Raw genomic sequence first — 13,297 nt, forward strand, 5'->3', positions numbered from 1 at the left:
TCCTGAGACAACTGATGTATGGTTTCAATGATGCTTTTAGATTGCTACTTAATGTGCCTAGGTGGCATAGTGCTGGTCAGTTGTTTCTGTCTAAGCATGTACCAACCTGTAAGGCACTCCTGAGACAACTTATGTATGGTTTCATGTGTCGACTGGACAAGTCTGAGAACTGAATAGTAGAGGCTCTGGTCAACCCTCTAAAGAGCTGCTATCGATTACTTGGAACTTAAGACTACATTGGCACAAAAGTCTTCATACTTTTTATGCACTGTATTATCTATGTTTGATGTTTTCGTTTTACTCTCTTTTTTATAGCTCTATGTCTGTTATTTTATGTGGAACTTGGCGTCTGAAATAAAGATGCATCTATATATAAATACATATATATATATATATATATATATATATATATATATATTAATGTTTCAGGATTTGCATAACTTTTTACCATTGCATACAAAATCGGAAATGCAATACCAAAAAGATCAGCTTTTGTTAAGAGATCCAAGATTACAAGATCCACAAGGCCTTTGCTAGAAACTAAGGAATGAGTGGGGGCTTGGTCAGCCCACACTCTCCTGAAATGTTGCGTGTGCGTCTTGCCAAGCCCGCGCGTGTGTAAGTTAAGGCTGAGTGTGTGAGGATGTGGAGCACGCGCGGGCAGGAGGAGGGGAGACATTCATTGGAAATTTGGCTAGAAATTAGCCAAGCAAGCATGTTTCAAATATTCACCAAAAATCGACCTTTGATCTTACAGTCAACTTTTTCACAAATTTGTGTTATAAACATTCTCAAGAGTCTTCATATGAACTTGTGATTGAATCAGAGTATCAGTTTTTGACTGGCTGATGTGTAAAGCATTATTTTAGCGTTAGCGATAAGTTCAATTTGCTTTAAATCAATCATTTTTGGAGATATGAAGTTGCCTTTGCACACGGTAACATGTTGTAGTGTCTTCCATCGATATACCAAGTTTCGTGTTGATATCTCAAAGATTTGCTGAGACATGACTTCACATCCTGTTTGGCGGCTTTTCTGATGAATTTGATTGGCTGTACCGGACAAACGGTTGTGAGGATCAAAATTCTTTTCGATAACTTTTGTGAGGCTTGGTCTGAAGATCATCTCTGGTAACTTTGAAGAAGATATGACAAAAATTGTAGGAGGAGTAGGCTTTCAAAGGATTTTGATAAAACCGGAAATAGCGGAAAATCTATATAACCGGAAATTGACGCCATGGGGTGCGTTGAACTCGGCTTGATCCAGGGAATCCAATGGTACCTCATTTTTGAAAATAGGTCATACGGTTCAAAAGTTGCGTGTGTAAACACAAGTCCAACTTTGACCCGTTGGTGGCGCTGGAGTGGTCTAATGGGAGACATGAAACGTGGTGTAGGTATAGAATCAACTGTCCTTATTGAGTGTGCCAAATTTCACAAAAAGTTGTCGAAGGGTTCTAGGGGCTGCCATTGACTTCCATGGAACAAGAATAATAATAATAATAATAAATATAACTGCAAGCAGTAATGGCAGATTCCTCCAAACATTGCGAACCATTGAAAAATGTATATTCTTGACAAATTGGAACTGTATAGAAAAATCTATGCTGCAGAATTACCAATGGGATACCAAATCTGAAATATAATACCACCAGGATCCACAAGGGCCTTTATTTCAACTCAAGGAGTGAAGGGAGGGGGCTTGGTTAGCCTATCCATTCCAGAAAGCCTTTGTGCTTTAGGGCGTGGAATGTAGCGCCACATATGGCGCTACATTCCACGTACTTCACGTACTTCTTGTTTTTGACTACCCGCAATGCTGTGGGGCTATCTTGTTGTTATTATCAGTGACCTATGCACTTTGTGAAGCTCTCTCTTGGAAGTCGCTTTGGACAAAAGCGTCTGCTAAATGAATAAATGTAAATGTAAATGTAAATATGGGTAATGGTGGGACAGTTGTGGTTTGGTAATTACCCTTGGTCTATACTTTCAAAAAAGCTCGACCAGAGAATACCCCCCGCTCTCAGGGTACCGAGCTTCAGCTCAGTCATGATGCTGGGATGAATGTAGGCCTATATGTAGAGACCAGGGAGACAGACACACCGGCCAGCTGCCCTGATGGGTCCGTGGTAGATCATTAATGCGGGTTGTATCCTACAACGCTCGTGGCCTCCGAGTAGGACATACTGCTGCTGATAGATCAAGACGTTTGGTGGTGGACACATTGCTGGACGAGAGTGACATTGTCTGCCTTCAAGAAACCTGGATGACCAAGCAAGATCTGGACAAATTGAACTCCCTACACAAGAACTTTCATGGTGCTGGAGAGTCCACTACCGATCTCAGCATGAGAATGGTTTGTGGGAGGATAGCTGGTGGTGTAGCTATACTGTGGAACATAAAATATGACCCAACGGTAAAGGTGGTGTGGCTTAACGTTGACTGGGCTATTGGGTTGGAGTTTAATCACAATGAAAATAAATGTACTATTGTAAATGTGTACACACCATATGAATCCTATGACCATGAGGATGAATTTCAGAACAGGTTAGCTTTTATTCAGTCCTTCATAGAGGACAATAGTTCATGTTGTGTCTATGTCATGGGTGATTTTAATGCTGACATGTCAGATAAGTGTTTATTCGCACAACATCTGCAGCAGTTCTGTAATGAAACTAAATTAATTATATCAAGCGTTATTGCCTGATACAAGTTTTACCTATATAAGTGAAACGTGGCACACAACTTCCTGGCTAGACCATATTGTAACCACAGCCGATACTCATGACTCACTGGAAAGTATAGAGATGTGTTATGGGCTGGCCACCACTGATCACATACCAGTTGCTATGCTGCTAAATGTTGAGAGTGTACCCTTGTTGCTGGCCCCCCAAGAAAACTGGACTGGTCAAAATTGACCAAAGAGGTTATGCACAGATATTCTCTATTAACTGACAGCTTACATAGTGATGTTGCATTTTCTAGGGATGCCCTAATGTGCACGGATATGAACTGCAAGGATAAACATCATGCTGAAAAGCTCTGTGCCATGTATGATGATATTGTCAAATGTCTTTATGCTTTCAGTGAAGGTTTTATTAATCACAAGAGTAAGGTCCCTAACGCACGGCCTCTCTGGAATGAGTTTGTGTCTGAGCAACATGCTGCTGCTAGAGAATCCTTTAGAGTCTGGTCAGAGGCAGGCAGACCCAGACAGAGAGTGCTGCTTGATAACAAAAACCTCACAAATGCTAGATTTAAATATGCACTCGTTTCATTAAGAGAAATGAAAACACAATGAGAGCAGACTCGCTGGCCAGAAAGATGCAGAATAACAATCTTACTGACTTCTGGAAGGAGGTCAAGATCATAAATAATAACAGAACTCCCCTCCCTTCTGATATCAAAGGGGTTAGTTGTCCAGAGAAGATTGCTGATCTATGGCATGAGCACTACAGTAAACTATTTAATTGTGTTCAAAGTAACACAGTGAGAATTGATAATCAATATAAAGGTATCTCTGCAGACTTGATAGTTAGATCAGTAGATATTTATGATGCCATCCACATGCTAGACAACAACAAAGCTTGTGGTATGGATTCCATTTCTGCAGAGCATCTAAAAAATGCCAGTTATAGACTCAGTCCATTTCTAGCCATGTGTCTCACTGGAATTATGGTTCATGGTGTTCTACCGAACTCTATTATGTCAGTACTGTTAGTGCCTGTTGTTAAAGATAAGGCTGGTAAACTGAACAGCATAGACAACTATCGACCCATTGCATTGGCCAGTATCTTGTCTAAAGTGTTTGAGAGAATTATTTGATTGAAATTGGAAATGTATATTCTGACTGCAGAAAATCAGTTTGGTTTTAAAAGAAAACATGGTACTGATCTCTGTATCTATGCTCTGAAGGAGATTGTCTCAGGTACACAAGTCTTAATTCATCTGTATTTTTATGCTTTATTGATGCTTACAAAGCTTTCGATCGAATTTGTCATGAAAAACTGTTTATGAAGCTAATAGCGAGAGGTGTCCCTAAACCTCTCGTGAGGATTTTGGTGTTCTGGTATGCCAATCAAACTTTTCATGTTAAATGGGACAATCTTGTATCAGCTGCTTTCCATGTTGGTAACGGAGTTCGACAAGGAGGAATTTGATTTCCCTTTTTGTTTAATATGGATATGGACGACTTATCAAGCCAGCTGAATAAGACAAATACAGGCTGTCTTGTTGGTGAATCTATTGTCAATCATCTGATGTACGCAGATTATCTGGTTCCACTCAGCCTGTTGCAACAGATGCTATGGGTGTGCTCTCAGTATGGCTTAGATCATGATATAAAATATAATGCAAAGAAAAGCCACATAATGATAGTCAGAAGTAATCAGGACAGGAAATTAACCTTCCCTACCTTTTATTTATCTGGCAGTCCCCTTGGTGTTTGTGAGGAAATAAAATATCTGCCATGTCATTTCTGATGATTGGACAGATGACAACGATATGTATCAACAGCGCTGTCAAATATATTCTCAGGCCAGTATGTTATTAAGGACGTTTTCTATGTGCTCAGATTCAGTTAAATGTTCCCTGTTTAGAACCTACATAACACCATTGTACACTGCTCATTTGTGGTCTATGTACAGGTAAAGGAGTATACAGATACTGAAAGTAGCCTACAATGATGCTTTTAGATTGCTACTTAATGTGCCAAGGTGGCATAGTGCTAGTCAGTTGTTTGTGTCTAAGCACGTACCAACCTGTAAGGCAATCCTGAGACAACTGATGTATGGTTTCAATGATGCTTTTAGATTGCTACTTAATGTGCCTAGGTGGCATAGTGCTGGTCAGTTGTTTCTGTCTAAGCACGTACCAACCTGTAAGGCACTCCTGAGACAACTGATGTATGGTTTCATGTGTCGACTGGACAAGTCTGAGAACTGAATAGTAGAGGCCCTGGTCAACCCTCTAAAGAGCTGCTATCGATTACTTGGAACTTAAGACTACATTGGCACAAAAGTCTTCATAATTTTTATGCACTGTATTATCTATGTTTTATGTTTTCGTTTTACTCTCTTTTTTATAGCTCTATGTCTGTTATTTTATGTGGAACTTGGCGTCTGAAATAAAGATTTATATATATATAAATACATATATATATATATATCAATGTTTCAGGATTTGTATAACTTTTTACCATTGCATACAAAATCGGAAATGCAATACTAAAAAGATCAGCTTTTGTTAAGAGATCCAAGATTACAAGATCCACAAGGCCTTGGCTAGAAACCAAGGAATGAGTGGGGGCTTGGTCAGCCCACACTCTCCTGAAATGTTGCGTGTGCGTCTTGCCAAGCCCGCGCGTGTGTAAGTTAAGGCTGAGTGTGTGAGGATGTGGAGCACGCGCGGGCAGGAGGAGGGGAGACATTCATTGGAAATTTGGCTAGAAATTAGCCAAGCAAGCATGTTTCAAATATTCACCAAAAATCGACCTTTGATCTTACAGTCAACTTTTTCACAGATTTGTGTTATAAACATTCTCAAGAGTCTTCATATGAATTTGTGATTGAATCAGAGTATCAGTTTTTGACTGGCTGATGTGTAAAGCATTATTTTAGCGTTAGCGATAAGTTCAATTTGCTTTATATCAATCATTTTTGGAGATATGAAGTTGCCTTTGCACACGGTAACATGTTGTAGTGTCTTCCATCGATATACCAAGTTTCGTGTTGATATCTCAAAGATTTGCTGAGACATGACTTCACATCCTGTTTGGCGGCTTTTCTGATGAATTTGATTGGCTGTACCGGACAAACGGTTGTGAGGATCAAAATTCTTTTCGATAACTTTTGTGACGCTTGGTCTGAAGATCATCTCTGGTAACTTTGAAGAAGATATGACAAAAATTGTAGGAGGAGTAGGCTTTCAAAGGTTTTTGATAAAACCGGAAGTAGCGGAAAATCTATATAACCGGAAATTGACGCCATGGGGTGCGTTGAACTCGGCTTGAACCAGGGAATCCAATGGTACCTCATTTTTGAAAATGGGTCATACGGTTCAAAAGTTGCGTGTGTAAACACAAGTCCAACTTTGACCCATTGGTGGCGCTGGAGTGGTCTAATGGGAGACATGAAACTTGGTGTAGGTATAGAATCAACTGTCCTTAATGAGTGTGCCAAATTTCACAAAAAGTTGTCGAAGTGTTCTAGGGGCTGCCATTGACTTCCATGGAACAAGAATAATAATAATAATAATAATAAAACTAACAATAACAATAGGTTTCCTCCTGACGGAGGAATCCTAATAAAACTAACAATAACAATAGGTTTCCTCCTAACGGAGGAATCCTAATAAAACTAACAATAACAATAGGTTTCCTCCTGACGGAGGAATCCTAATAATAAAACTAACAATAACAATAGGTTTCCTCCTGACGGAGGAATCCTAAATATAACTGCAAGCAGTAATGGCGGATTCCTCCAAACATTGCGAACCATTGAAAAATGTATATTCTTGACAAATTGGAACTGTATAGAAAAATCTATGCTGCAGAATTACCAATGGGATACCAAATCTGAAATATAATACCATCAAGATCCACAAGGGCCTTTATTTCAACCCAAGGAGTGAAGGGAGGGGGCTTGGTTAGCCTATCCATTCCAGAAAGCCTTTGTGCTTTAGGGCGTGGAATGTAGCGCCACCTATGGGTAATGGTGGGACAGTTGTGGTTTGGTAATTACCCTTGGTCTATACTTTCAAAAAAGCTCGACCAGAGCATACCCCCCGCTCTCAGGGTACCGAGCTTCAGCTCAGTCATGATGCTGGGATGAATGTAGGCCTATATGTAGAGACCAGGGAGACAGACACACCGGCCAGCTGCCCTGATGGGTCCGTGGTAGATCATTAATGCGGGTTGTATTCTACAACGCTCGTGGCCTCCGAGTAGGACATACTGCTGCTGATAGATCAAGACGTTTGGTGGTGGACACATTGCTGGGCGAGAGTGACATTGTCTCTCTTCAAGAAACCTGGATGGCCAAGCAAGATCTGGACAAATTGAACTCCCTACACAAGAACTTTCATGGTGCTGGAGAGTCCACTACCGATCTCAGCATGAGAATGGTTTGTGGGAGGATAGCTGGTGGTGTAGCTATACTGTGGAACATAAAATATGACCCAACGGTAAAGGTGGTGTGGCTTAACGTTGACTGGGCTATTGGGTTGGAGTTTAATCACAATGAAAATAAATGTACTATTGTAAATGTGTACACACCATATGAATCCTATGACCATGAGGATGAATTTCAGAACAGGTTAGCTTTTATTCAGTCCTTCATAGAGGACAATAGTTCATGTTGTGTCTATGTCATGGGTGATTTTAATGCTGACATGTCAGATAAGCGTTTTTTTTCGCACAACATCTGCAGCAGTTCTGTAATGAAACTAAATTAATGATATCAAGCGTTATTGCCTGATACAAGTTTTACACAACTTCCTGGCTAGACCATATTGTAACCACAGCCGATGCTCCTGACTCACTGGAAAGTATAGAGATGTGTTATGGGCTGGCCACCACTGATCACATACCAGTTGCTATGCTGCTAAATGTTGAGAGTGTACCCTTGTTGCTGGCCCCCCAAGAAAACTGGACTGGTCAAAATTGACCAAAGAGGTTATGCACAGATATTCTCTATTAACTGACAGCTTACATAGTGATGTTGCATTTTCTAGGGATGCCCTAATGTGCACGGATATGAACTGCAAGGATAAACATCATGCTGAAAAGCTCTGTGCCATGTATGATGATATTGTCAAATGTCTTTATGCTTCCAGTGAACCTTTTATTAATCACAAGAGTAAGGTCCCTAACGCACGGCCTGTCTGGAATGAGTTTGTGTCTGAGCAACATGATGCTGCTAGAGAAGCCTTTAGAGTCTGGTCAGAGGCAGGCAGACCCAGACAGGGAGTGCTGCTTGATAACAAAACCTCACAAATGCTAGATTTGGTGTTTGGTGGTTAGGTGTTTGTGAGGAAATAAAATATCTGGGCAATGTCATTTCTGATGATTGGACAGATGAAAACGATATGTATCAACAGCGCTGTAAAATATATTCTCAGGCCAGTATGTTATTAAGGACGTTTTCTATGTGCTCAGATTCAGTTAAATGTTCCCTGTTTAGAACCTACATAACACCATTGTACACTGCTCATTTGTGGTCTATGTACAGGAAAAGGAGTATACAGATACTGAAAGTAGCCTACAATGATGCTTTTAGATTGCTACTTAATGTGCCAAGGTGGCATAGTGCTAGTCAGTTGTTTGCGTCTAAGCACGTACCAACCTGTAAGGCAATCCTGAGACAACTGATGTATGGTTTCAATTATGCTTTTAGATTGCTACTTAATGTGCCTAGGTGGCATAGTGCTGGTCAGTTGTTTCTGTCTAAGCACGTACCAACCTGTAAGGCACTCCTGAGACAACTGATGTATGTTTTCATGTGTCGACTGGACAAGTCTGAGAACTGAATAGTAGAGGCTCTGGTCAACCCTCTAAAGAGCTGCTATCAACTACTTGGAACTTAAGACTACATTGGCACAAAAGTCTTCATACTTTTTATGCACTGTATTATCTATGTTTTATGTTTTTGTTTTACTCTCTTTTTTATAGCTCTATGTCTGTTATTTTATGTGGAACTTGGCGTCTGAAATAAAGATTTATATATATATATAAATACATATATATATATATATATATCAATGTTTCAGGATTTGTATAACTTTTTACCATTGCATACAAAATCGGAAATGCAATACCAAAAATATCAGCTTTTGTTAAGAGATCCAAGATTACAAGATCCACAAGGCCTTTGCTAGAGACTAACGAATGAGTGGGGGCTTGGTCAGCCCACACTCTCCTGAAATGTTGCGTGTGCGTCTTGCCAAGCCCGCGCGTGTGTAAGTTAAGGCTGAGTGTGTGAGGATGTGGAGCACGCGCGGGCAGGAGGAGGGGAGACATTCATTGGAAATTTGGCTAGAAATTAGCCAAGCAAGCATGTTTCAAACATTCACCAAAAATCGACCTTTGATCTTACAGTCAACTTTTTCACAGATTTGTGTTATAAACATTCTCAAGAGTCTTCATATGAACTTGTGATTGAATCAGAGTATCAGTTTTTGAGTGGCTGATGTGTAAAGCATTATTTTAGCGTTAGCGATAAGTTCAATTTGCTTTATATCAATCATTTTTGGAGATATGAAGTTACCTTTGCACACGGTAAGATGTTGTAGTGTCTTCCATCGATATACCAAGTTTCGTGTTGATATCTCAAAGATTTGCTGAGACATGACTTCACATCCTGTTTGGCGGCTTTTCTGATGAATTTGATTGGCTGTACCGGACAAACGGTTGTGAGGATCAAAATTATTTTCAATAACTTTTGTGAGGCTTGGTCTGAAGATCATCTCTGGTAACTTTGAAGAAGATATGACAAAAATTGTAGGAGGAGTAGGCTTTCAAAGGTTTTTCATAAAACCGGAAATAGCGGAAAATCTACATAACCGGAAATTGACGCCATGGGGTGCGTTGAACTCGGCTTGATCCAGGGAATCCAATGGTACCTCATTTTTGAAAATGGGTCATACGGTTCAAAAGTTGCGTGTGTAAACACAAGTCCAACTTTGACCCGTTGGTGGCGCTGGAGTGGTCTAATGGGAGACATGAAACTTGGTGTAGGTATAGAATCAACTGTCCTTAATGAGTGTGCCAAATTTCATAAAAAGTTGTCGAAGGGTTCTAGGGGCTGCCATTGACTTCCATGGAACAAGAATAATAATAAAACTAACAATAACAATAGGTTTCCTCCTGACGGAGGAATCCTAATAAATATAGCTGCAGGCAGCAATGGCGGGTTCCTCCATAACATTTCAAACCATTACCAAATTGACATGACACAGACATGTATTCCATACATGTACACAACATTTCAAGACAACTGGCTCAATGGCTGATTTTAAGTCATTTTCTGAAATTCTTCACAAATTGTCACTCTAGAGAAATATCCATGCTGCCGACATTATGGGTTCTTGACACTCTTTTGTTCCCCATGAGCAATATAAGGCATGCGTACCAACTTTTAGACATTTTGGACAAACAGGGTTAAAATGCCACCCTTTTGAAAGTGACAACTTTGAAGCGTGTTCTGTCAGGCCACCCGTGCTCTGGTCAGGCCCACCATGCAGAGATCCATTCTTTAAAAGCTTTGATTACAACAATAACTTTATGAAAGGGAAGATACACTTTAGTAAAGGACGAGTATGTAATGGTAGGACGACAACTACATTAAGGCCTATAAGTATAGTAATATATGTATTATATGTAAAGTAGCCCAATATTTGTTGGGTGTACAACAAAGGAGTTACCACTAGTTCCAATAGATGCCTCGATATTTGAAATGTAAAAATGACTGGCGGATTAATATTTTCCTTGTTTTCTGCTGTTTTTGGGGACTTTCCACATCAGCACCCATTTCCCAGTGTCATGTAACTGGATCTAGTTAATGGCGTAATGTTTTGGGCATGGAGATGAGGCTACTACAAGGGGCCGGGGAGCAGGGCGGTAGAATAAGGCAGGGCGAGACGTTATATACTGGAAACACACCACGAATAAAGGGAGCCTTCTCAAGTTTTATAAAACATGTCACGGAGCATTCATTCCGCAAGCAGAAGCTTGTACACCCAGTTCCTCTATTCTACGCTACTACACTTTGACTTTGAAACATTCATGTTGTCCCATACTATACCAGTTACAGATATACAACACAGATGAGAGTGAATAAGAGATAATGGTAGTGGGATGGTGTTCCACTGTTCTGCTTCTCTTTTTCACCACTCCTACGAAACATTTCTGGGTACCACTGCTTTTATTAGTGTCTGCAATGCTGGGAAGAAAACTGTATGACAAAAATAATGTTTAATGTAACTGGCCTTTCTAACAGTACAACTGGGCCCAGCTTGGCACCCCATAGTTGCATTGCAAATTAAAACAAGAGCCTTTTCAATAGGCCCAGTGGCAGACTCATGCTGTTTGAGGTTGTCAAATATCACCAGACATGGACTTCTGCCTAAATTGACATGCACCAACTCAGAGCAATGAGTTTCAACAACCATTAGCACAGTTATTCAATTTGTTGACTCTACTCTTAATGCAAGACTATGTTTAAGTTATTATCTGAAATTCTTTGTCACCAACTGTTTATGTAGGAACCCGCCCTCACCAAATTGCTTTGGTCATGCTTTCTTAAAAGTCTAGTCCTTAGTTTAGATGTGCCAACGAAGGTGATAACATGACCAAGCTGTGTTTGGTTGATTCAACTGTATAGTTCTGAAGAAGAAGACCTTCTGTTTATTTTAACAGTAGAATTAGCTGTGGCCAAACTAACCACACAATGCCTACTAGTCTAAAATGGCTACTAGACTAAGGAGTGAAGGTGGGAGCTTGGTACTGTTGGGGCCATGTACTGTTATGGTTTTTGAGTCAAACAACTTGCTAAATGATTAAATGTCTGTTAAATGTCAAATCCAACTTTAAATGTATAAAAGAGAGAATTAAACCTAGAGGTTTAAAAGGCTATGTTTGTTTAAACAAATTACAGATAGGATTTGGGGAAAAAGCATTAGAAATTAGCCAAGCATACATATTTTAAATATTCACAATGAATCTAATTTTCATCTTACATTGAACTATTTTTCAGATTTGTGTGGGTGCCGTTATAGGTTCTAGAGGCTTTTTTGTTCCTCATGAGAAATAAAGCATATGTAATGAATTTCAGAATTTTGGGACAAATGGGATGCAAATGGCAGCACTTTGAAAATGGACAATTGGGGGGTGGCCATAGCGCCACCTATGGATAATGGTGGGTCTTTTGTGGTGTGGTAGTTACTCATGGCCTATACTATCAATGTTTCAGGATTTGGAGAACTGTTTACCATTGCATACAAAATCGGAAATGCAATACCAACAAGATCCACATGGGCTTTTGTTAAAGTGTTTCTTGGCCTATACTATCTATGTTTCAGGATTTTGAGACCCTTTTACCATTGCATACAAAATCGGAAATGCAATACCATCAAGATCCACATGGGCCTTTATTTCAAGCCAAGAAGTGAAGGGAGGGGGCTTGGTGAGCCTATCCATTCCAGAAAGCCTTGTATCTTGTGCTTTAGGGCGTAACCTGTAGCGCCACCTATGGGTAATGGTGGGCCATTTGTGGTGTGGTAGTTACTCTTTATTACTCTTTACTCTTACTCTTACTCTTTATTCACTTCCTGTTTGGTGGCTTTTCTGCTGAATTTGATTGGCTTTCACGGACAAACGGTTGTGGGGATCAAAATGCTCTACCATAACTTTTGTGCGGCTTGGTCTGAAGAGCATATCTGGTAATTTTTAAGAAGATTTGACAAAAATTGTAGGAGGAGTAGGCATTCAGAGGTTTTTGATAAAACCGGAAATAGCGGAAAATCTATATAACCGGAATTGACGCCATGGTGTGCATTGAACTCGGCTTGATCCAGGGAATCCAATGGTACCTCATTTTTGAAAATCGGTCATACGGTTCAAAAGTTGCGTGTGTAAACACAAGTCCAACTTTGACCCGTTGGTGGCGCTAGAGTGCCCAAGTATGGGACATGAAACTTTGTGAATTGGCCAGGGGACTGTCCCCAATGAGTGTGCCAAATTTGACAACTTTCGACCAAGCGCTTATGGGGGCTGCCAAAGACACCCAGTCCTAAGAATAATAATAATAATAATACTAACAATAACAATAGGTGCCTCGCAGCTTCGCTGCTTGGCCCCTAATAATACTAACAATTACAATAGGTGCCTCGCAGCTTCGCTGCTTGGCCCCTAATAATACTAACAATTACAATAGGTGCCTCGCAGCTTCGCTGCTTGGCCCCTAAATATAGCTGCAAGCAGCAATCAAAGGGGCCAAGCATCATTCGATATGGAGATTCAGTAGCTAAAAAGCAAATTTTCATAAAAAACATTCATGTCATTTTGAGACAAAATGCGCTTGCTACATGTAGCAGCGTTATATCTACAAAGCACAATAAATCCGCTTCTTCTTGACTATAAATCCCCTGACAATGAAACGTTATCGTTACCATTATGATTATACTGCTAGACAGCTACTGTGGCATACCTGGCTTCGATAAACAGATAATCCAGTGTCACTACATGCTTGACGACGGTGGCTGGATTTGATCCTACGACCTTGCGTTTCAAAGCAGCCCGTCTT

This window comes from Hypomesus transpacificus, unplaced genomic scaffold (assembly GCF_021917145.1).
Source record: "Hypomesus transpacificus isolate Combined female unplaced genomic scaffold, fHypTra1 scaffold_89, whole genome shotgun sequence".
Classification (NCBI taxonomy): domain Eukaryota; kingdom Metazoa; phylum Chordata; class Actinopteri; order Osmeriformes; family Osmeridae; genus Hypomesus; species Hypomesus transpacificus.